The sequence below is a fragment of the Hevea brasiliensis genome, chromosome 14 (assembly GCF_030052815.1).
Source record: "Hevea brasiliensis isolate MT/VB/25A 57/8 chromosome 14, ASM3005281v1, whole genome shotgun sequence".
Classification (NCBI taxonomy): domain Eukaryota; kingdom Viridiplantae; phylum Streptophyta; class Magnoliopsida; order Malpighiales; family Euphorbiaceae; genus Hevea; species Hevea brasiliensis.
Genome location: NC_079506.1, coordinates 55,702,822 through 55,711,170, shown reverse-complemented (window position 1 = coordinate 55,711,170; position 8,349 = coordinate 55,702,822).

Here is an 8,349-nt window from a genome sequence, read left to right as displayed (position 1 = left end):
AAATTGCCCAGAAAATCTGGGTTGTTTCCAATCCGGCAGCCATGGTTCAAATGGTCATAACTTGAGCTAAAAAACTCCAATTAGGGTGATTAAAAAATGAGAATAAACTTAAGACAATAAGGAACATTTTCTATGAATGAAGTTTTTCCAAATTCCAACAGTAAAATTACCAATGGAACAGTGAAACTAAGGACACTAAAACTGAAAAATTTGACAATTTTGCCTAAAGGACTTAAGCTTTGAGAAAATGACCAAAACCAACAAATTTATTGACCAAAATGTGGTATGTGCGTGAAGTTGGAGTTCCCATACCTATTAAGCCATAGAAAGTCAACAATTTGACTTGAATAGTATAGTGAATAGTAACCCGAAACACAAAAACTTCGAGAACGTCGAATTTAGCACGTTGGAGCTAGGTAAAAGTGAAGTTAAATTTATTTTTGGATTTATGCTAAGATATGGTACTGAAACACTATGAAACTGTGTGTTTCAGCTAGAAAAGACTTGGAAGCTCGGAGAGACTGAGTCAAGGCGTAGAGGCGACTCACGTCATGTCTGTGCACAGTAATTTTTGTTTAAATATGTGATTCTTGAAAATTTAATTTTTTTTTTGAGTTATTTATGAATTGCGTTGCCATTTATGATTGTCAGTATGACTTTGAAAATTGACCAGATTTCTCATAAATTATTTGAATAAATTGTTTTGAATTGATTTTGTGTTCACACTTAGCATGACAGTATCACATTATTCCTCCTCCATTTATGGGGTTGAGATCGCCTATTTTTGTCACACCCTACCCCTCTGTAAGGCATAACATGATCCCGTAGTATACCTAATGAATTACCAACTCCGTCTACTGATAATCCATTAAATACACTACAAGGGATTTTAAAAACTTTTCTTACTTCTTTTACAGTGGTGAGCACTATTTACAGGTGTTAAAAACCTTTTTGAACTGAAGTGATAGAACTAACACATTTGAATTATTTGGAATTTCTGTAAAAATTTTGGTAGAGTGCCATTTGTATTTTGGATAAAACAGTTCTTCAGAAAACCTGTAAAAAGCACTTCAATATTTTTCCAAATCTCAACTCCAACATATTTCTCAACACAACATGTTTCTCAATTCAAATTCACAGTAATTTTTCAGAGACTGAGATACAAGAAATATAATACAATTTTTGCAAGTCAAAATATCTCATAATTTACGTTACAACTTCAATGTACAATTTTAATTTACAACTACTCAAAACCAAAAACAATATGTACATACAGTGGTCATACATTACAGTACAAAATGCAAAATGTGGTATACTCATTATACTCGGAAATCTCTCACTTGAGGTACTAGCAGCCTAGTCTGCTGCCCTGTTTGTCTGTCTACCTGCGACAGCAATAAAAGGCTATCGCTGAGACAATGTCTCAGTGGTGCACAATATTAACCAAATGCAACTTTAAATCACAAATCACAAGTTATATAAATAGTGGATACTTAAAACCATAGTTAAATTCAAGACAGTAAATGTCAACAAGAATTTAAACTCCATTTCTCAATATCGCAATAATTTCAATAAATCAAATCATGATTAAATTCAAAAGACAGTGAATGTCAATAAGAATTTAACTCCATTTCACAATCTCATACTACATATCAATAAATCACACACAGCTTAATCATGTTCCAAAGTTCAATTCGTCCCAAAAGCCGATGGCTAATGAGGTATTCAATTCATCCCAAAAGTCGATGACTAATGAGGAATAACATAGCTAGCTAGCAAAAATATGATTACTCATCCAATTCGTCCTCAACAGGCACACACCTCAACACTTCAGCCAGAGAGGGAATTCAATTCGTCCCACTAGACAAGCTAGCGAGGAATATAATCAATATACATGATAGCTGTGGTTTCAAACCATTTCCAATCCTTTTCAATCAATAAGTATCCATCAATATCATTCAAACAATTTCTCACAATTTCAAACCATTTATAGTGCTTTTCAAGCGATAAATATCCATTCAAACACATTTCCACAATTTAAAATAATAATGTACAAATAGTCATAATTCATTTCAATTGAAAAATTCAAAGAAATAGTTGTTGTGCACAAACCTCTGATAACTGTCTCCTGGTCTGGACTCAGCATTTCCTTCCCTTTCCCTGAGTCTTTACTAACTGAGAAACACAATTTGAAGTGTTTCAGTACTAAATTAAACTGTCTCTATCGATAATGTTTGATAAGTAATTCACTGAAAGCTATTATTTGCTTAATCACCTAATATATCGACCCTCGATGCGTTCTAGGTAAATTAGGTTTTAGTGTTAGTAATATGTCACATTCGATAGTCTTTTAGGGTTGGTACATGTTACCAATTTCATTTCCTTGTTTAGTACATTTTATTGCAACTTGCTGGATTCCAGGATACTAGTTTGACCTAGCCGGACGACCTAGTTCCCTCGGATTTCGGGTTTCGATCAAAACTACAAACTTGTAGATCTATGTCTTATGGAACGCGGGGAAAAATTTCAGGTCATTCTGAGTTATGTAGACCAAGTTATGGTCATTTTACTATTGCTGGTCAAATGGCTTCAAATTTGGTCATTTTAGGTCAATTTTGGTCAACTTTGGTTCGGCCAGTTTTTAGACCCGAACTTGTGCAAGCTGTTTGACTTGCTTATGGTCATTTCTGGGCTTTGGTGTCTTCATAAGACTTGTAGATATTGGTCTTAACTATTCATGGTTCAAATTTCAGGTCAATTTGACCTGTTTTGAGTGAGTTATGGCCTAAACACTAACTGCTGCCCAAATGGTCAGTTTTCAGGCCTCACTTGCACTTAATCCGGATTTGGTCATTTTTCAAGCTACCTTGCAAGCAGAATTTTGGTATGCTTCCTTCAAAGAAAGTTGGCACATTTTGTGCCTAGTTTCCCCTCCAATTGGTCTCATACCAATTGGAGTTACACATTTAGAGTTATAGGATAAAATGCATACTGTCCTTAAATACATTGCTTAACATCTATCAATTGCACATTTACTTGCTATAAATCCACTTCTCTTACCAATTCTGATTTGGTACATTACCAAAACCATTTATCACTTCATATTAAAGTCACTTTGGGCAGAATACAAATATCCTTAATACACCAAATGAAACTCTAATTCACAAAGTCCAAATAAAACAATATATATACACATAACCACTCTTAATTATTACATACAATTTCCACAATCAATTTACATACATATTCATCAATCCTCAATATCACAATTCATCCAATATCTTCATGAATTCAAACATTCATCAAGGAGTCCCAAGGCTGCCGAAATGCTCCCCATTGCCAAAGTTTCCCTTAGTTTCTTCCACTTCAATTCCAAATGCACAATCATCACATATACATGGAAATAACTTACTAGGACATTAAATCACCCTACTCAACATGAATTCCCACCAAATATATGTAAAAATAATTCATTAAATATACAACTTCATGGCTGTCCAAAATTGGATATGTCAGTAACTCCTCCAAACTTTAAAATTTCATCACAAAGCAAACACCCATAACATGCTTACAAACTTTAACAAAGCAATATTCAAAAGCTCAAACTTACCTATTGTTGGGACTTGCTAAATCTTCACTAAAACTTCTTGAAATTGTTACCAAACTCTTCCTTGTGATGTGGGGATAAATTTTAATGAAGATAGGTGTGGGAAAAGACGGCTTGATCATGGAATTGTGAAGGTTTGAAGGTGGGCGGCCATGGGAGCTTTTTAGGAGAAATTTGGTTCGGCCATGGATAGTGCTTGAGGAAGAAGATAAAGGCAAATGTTAGTGGAGAATTTCAGAGTTTTCAAGCTTTATGTAGTGCTTAGTGGTCCACTAAGTATTAGGATAATATTTGTTTAATGAAACTTTTACTTATTCAATTTCTTAACCCATAATTTGTCTTATTTACTTTTCATTCCAATCTCAATTTTTTTATGTGATTTTCAAACTTTAATATCACTTTATTTTCATGGACATTTAGGTCAAAAGCCAACTCGGGGTGTCAAATGACCACAATGCCCTCTGCTCGGTTGCATTCGATTTTTCAGAATACCGGTTTTGTCCGCTTTTTCAATTACTCACTTGTCTTTGTACTAAATATTTAATTTTTCTTAGAAATTACTAATGATATTAATACAACAATATGTGTCTCTTTAAGTCATAAAAATATTTTCCAGTGGTTCCCATGATCTGGGCTAGTCAACGGTCCACGCCGTGACATCTCGGTGCGGTCACCCATCGCTAGGGTTCTCGGCTCGCTTAACTTGGTTACCTTTCTTTGCTATTATTTTTCCTTTGTTTTTCTTGTATTTTCTTTTCTTGTATTTCATTATTTTATGTCTCCTCCCTCATATCAAAGTGTAGTTCTAGGCATCCTAGCTGTCTGGACAACACTGGTCACCGGAACAATAGAACGTACTACCGAACATAGGGGTGTTACAATTCTCCCCCCCTTAAATAAATTTCGTCTCAAAATTTTACCTGGTATTAGTCTCTGAACAGCTGTGGGTGCTGTCTCCTCATATCCTCTTCACATTCCCATATAGCTTCCTGGCCTAAATGATGGTTCCACAGCACTTTAACCAGGTGTATCTGTTTGTTCCTCAACTGCTTCACCTCATAAGCCAGAATTTTTATGGGTTCTTCCTCATATGAGAGGTCTGGATTTACCTCTATCTCTTCAACTGATAGTACATGAGATGGGTCAGATCTGTACCTCCTTAACATGGACACATGGAAGACACTATGTATCCTTGCTAGCTCTGGAGGTAATGCCAACCGATATGCCAAAGGACCCACTCTTTCCAGAACCTCATATGGTCCGATGAAACGAGGACTCAGTTTGCCCTTTCTGCCAAATCTCATAATCCTCTTCTAAGGAGAAACTTTGAGGAATACCTTATCACCCACTGCATATTCAACATCTCTTCTTTTCAAATCAACATAGGACTTTTGACGGTCTGATGCAGCTTTTAGTCTATCTCTAATCAATCTGATCTTTTCCTCTGTCTGCTGAACAATTTCTAGCCCAATCATCTTCCTTTCACCTACTTCATCCCAACATAAGGGAGTTCTGCACTTTCTACCATACAAAGCTTCATATGGAGGCATCCCAATGCTTGATTGGTAGCTGTTGTTATAAGCAAACTCAATCAAAGGCAAGTGTGTATCCCAACTACCTTCAAACTCAATCACCAAGCCCGTAGCATATCCTCCAATATCTGAATAACCCTCTCAGACTGGCCATCTGTCTGTGGGTGGAATGCTGTGCTGAAGTTCAATCTAGTTCCTAAGGCTCTCTGAAGACTACCCCAGAATCTAGAAGTGAACCTAGGATCTCTGTCAGATACAATTGATACTGGCACTCCATGCAATTTTACAATCTCATATATGTACAATCTGGCCAATCTTTCCAGGCTATAGTCCATCCGAACTGGCAAAAAGTGAGCAGACTTAGTCAATCTATCAACTATGACCCATACTGCATCATGACTACTCTGTGTCCTTGGAAGTCCTGTAACAAAATCCATAATTATTCGTTCCCATTTCCACTCTGGTACTGATAAAGGATGTAACAAACCAGCTGGAACTTGATGTTCTGCCTTTACTTGCTGACAAGTTAGGCATTTGGAAACAAATTCAGCTATATCTCTCTTCATACCCATCCACCAGTAATGCTCTTTCAGCCCTCTGTACATTTTAGTTCCACCAGGGTGCATAGCAAAAGGAGACTCATGTGCTTCCTTCATAATGATCTGTCTCAATTCCACATCACTAGGAACGCACATTCTGCCCTGATGTAGCAATAAACCATCCTCTCTCACAGAAAATTCAGGTTTCTTGCCCTGCTGGACTTCTTTCAGTAGCTTCTGATATTTTTCATCACTCTGAGCAGCCATTCTGATATGATCAATCAACACTGGCTGTACATGCCATGCAACTACTGTCTATCCCTCATTATCAATCTCTAAACTGGCATGCTGTGCTTTCAATTCATATACCATGGACAAAGGAGAAACTCTGAGACTTGCCATAGTCTTGCGACTTAAGGCGTCAGCCACTACATTTGCTTTCCCTGGCTGATAGTCTATTAAGCAATCATAATCTTTGAAGAGTTCTAACCATCTCCTCTGCCTCAAATTTAATTCCTTCTGGGTGCCTAAGTCCTTCAAGCTCTTGTGATCTGTGTAAATGTAGCATTTCTCCCCATACAAATAGTGTCTCCAGATCTTCAAAGCAAAAACAATAGCTGCTAGCTCCAGATCATGTGTTGGGTAGTTCCTCTCATGCGGTTTCAGCTGGCGTGATGCATAAGCAATGACATTCCGATCTTGCAAAGAAGATACACCTAACCCATTGTGAGAAGCATCACTATAAACTGTGTATTCTTTACCCAGAGTAGGTAAAGTGAGGACTGGAGCTTCAGTCAAACACCTCTTCAACTCATCAAAACTTTACTGGCATTTATCAGTCCACTGAAATTTTACATCTTTTTGAAGCAGTTTGGTCAGTGGAGAAGATAACATAGAAAACCCCTTCACAAACTGACGGTAATATCCAGCTAGACCCACAAAACTGCGAATTTCTGTGATGTTCCTGGGTGGCTTCCAATTAAGGATAACTTCTACCTTGCTGGAATCTACCTTGATCCCTTCAGCTGACACAACATGTCCCAAAAAGGAGATTTCTTTCAGCCAAAATTCACACTTCGACAATTTGGCGTATAGTTGTTTCTCCCTTAAAGTCTGCAGTATAATCCGCAGATGTCTGTCATGCTCCTCTGCATTCCTTGAATATATCAAAATGTCATCAATAAACACCACCACAAATTGATCAAGATATGGTCTGAAGATAGTGTTCATCAGATCCATAAAAGTAGCTGGAGCATTTGTTAACCCGAATGGCATTACTAGAAACTCATAGTGGCCATACCGAGTTCTGAAAGCAGTTTTTGGAATACTCTGCTCTTGCACCTTCAACTGATAATAACCAGATCGCAAATCAATTTTGGAGAATACAGCTGCACCCTTCAACTGATCAAACAAATCATCAATGCAAGGCAATGGATATCTGTTCTTTATTGTCACCTTATTCAACTGCCAATAATCTATACATAAGCGGAGAGTACCATCCTTCTTCTTAACAAACAACACTGGTGCTCCCCAAGGTGACACACTAGGGCGGATGAAGCCCTTTTCAAGTAATTCTTGCAATTGTATCTTCAACTCCTTCAACTCTGCTGGTGCCATTATGTATGGCGTTATGGAGATTGGATCCACACTAGGCATAACATTAATTTCAAACTGCACTTCTCTTTCCGGAGATAGTCCTGGCAATTCATCAGGAAACACATCTGGAAAGTCATATACTGTAGGGATATCCTTCAATGCTGGACTCCCCACTTGGGTGTCTACCACATGTGCCAAGTATGCTTCACACCCCTTTTTGATCATTTTTCTGGCTAGTGCAGCCGAAATGATGTTTGATGGCAATAACTGCCTCTCCCCATGTATTACCACATCGTTGTACTGAGAGAGACCAAAAGTGACTGTCTTCAGCCTACAGTCAATCATGGCATGATGCCTAGCTAACCAATCCATGCCCAAGATGATATCATAATCTCTGAAGGGCATTTCAATGAAATCAGACAGAAAAGTGTGTCCTTGGATCACCAAAGGACAATCTCTATACATTCTATTAACCCTAACCTCCTGTCCTAGCGGACTTGTTACTAGCACCTCAAAGTCCATTTTTGTACATGGAACAGCAATGCAATCAATGATGCTAGCACTCACATAAGAATGGGTAGAACCCGGGTCAAATAACACAAACACATTCTGATTAAAATTTGAGAAGGTACCAGCCACAACATCAGATGTCTCGGCCTCTTCCCTCAGTCTCATTGCATACATTCTGACTGGAGCACTGTCTTGCTCTGATTGTTTCACTGTGCCTTGGTCACTGGCTACCTCTACCCCTGCCTCTACCTCTGCTGGGTGGTTGTGAACTTCTAGTGACAGGGCTCTAAACTGACCCTTCTGCAGTAGTAGGAGGTGGTCCAACCCTACGACTACTGGTGCAGTCCTTGACAAAGTGTCCTGTGCCTCCACAGTTATAACAGGCTCCAATAGCCTTGTAGCATATCCCACCATGATTTCTTCCACATGTTTCACATTGGCAGGGAGGGTAAGAAGCTCTGGTACTCTGCTGTCTAAATAGAGGAGGCTTCATCACGAATATCTTCCCTACTGACTTCTTGCCACCTCCGCCATGTCCCCATAGTTCTTCCTCTTTCCAAGAGGA